This window comes from Tachypleus tridentatus, chromosome 3 (genome assembly GCF_004210375.1).
Source record: "Tachypleus tridentatus isolate NWPU-2018 chromosome 3, ASM421037v1, whole genome shotgun sequence".
In the NCBI taxonomy this organism is placed as follows: Eukaryota; Metazoa; Arthropoda; class Merostomata; order Xiphosura; family Limulidae; genus Tachypleus; species Tachypleus tridentatus.
The window spans coordinates 96055822-96057095 of record NC_134827.1 but is presented as its reverse complement, the minus strand read 5'-3'; positions in this window follow the sequence as shown (position 1 = coordinate 96057095).

The window sequence follows — 1274 nt, the reverse complement described above, 5'->3', positions numbered from 1 at the left end:
GCTACAGTGTTGTTCAATTGTCTTCCTCCGTATCATTGGACCTAACCTTCGATTAATGTACAATGTACGTCACTAAATGTAGAATCGATACTTCCAACATTATCGGTGAGTGGTAATGTTGATACAATATTTACCAATATAACTGACACTTCAGTTTGTTCATAACAAAAAATAAAATTTATTGGCAGTGTGAAAAAAATAATTTAATTGCGAAATTCTATGAACTTCAATTATTTCAAACGTCTGCTATGGCCCGGCATGGCCAGGTGGGTTAAGGCGTTCGACTCGTAATCTGAGGGCCGCGGGCTCGAATCCTCGTCGCACCAAACATGCTCGCCCTTTCAGCCATGTGGGCGTTATATTACGATCAATTCCACTATTTGTTGGTAAGAGTAGCCCAAGAGTTGGCGATGGGTGGTGATAACTAACTGCTTTCCCTCTAGTCTTACACTGATAAATTAGGGACGGCTAGCGCAGATAGCCCTCGAGTAGCTTTACGCGAAATTCAGAAACAAACAAACAAACGTCTGCTACTGGAAGCACACATTGTTTGATATAAGCGCTATTTTGAACGTTTTAATGCTTTTTATTAATTCTGTCGGTTCGTACTCGCCACGTTCTTTGTTGCACCTTCCTGTTACGTGCTGTTTTATTATTTATCAGTGACGCAACAATTTGTACACGGTTTTTTGAAGCTTCTTCGCGTATTTTGTCACAGTAATAAATTGATAAATTTACTCATGTTGTTACAGCACCTGTTGGAGTTTTTCATAACAGTTCCATTTAGGAAACGAACTCTTCGTAACATGGTGGGACAATGGCTAGTCTTCGAATTTACAACGCCAAAATTAGGGACTCGATTCCCCTTGGTAGACAGTAGATAGCCCGACGTGGCTTAACTATAAGAAAATACGCATATTATCTTCGTAACAATTTCATACTATTGTACAGAAATTATATATGCGTCTTTTTTAATCTATGCGAGATAGTGTGTTTCTGGCAATGAAAAATAAAAGAAACATCTATATAAGAAACCAGTGTGTTTCTGGAAAAGGCTTACCTGAAACGTTGGTTACCATATAAACTATTAATGATAGTTATTAGAACTACTAACGTAGTTTCCTCGCGGACATAATGTTACTGGAACTGTTCGTGAACAGATAATCGGAATGATAGTAAAATAATAGTAATAAATATTGGGTGTTGATTAATGAAAATACGCAAATTGGATTGACTCCTATCATCTGATTTAAAACAAACAACTAAATTTAGCT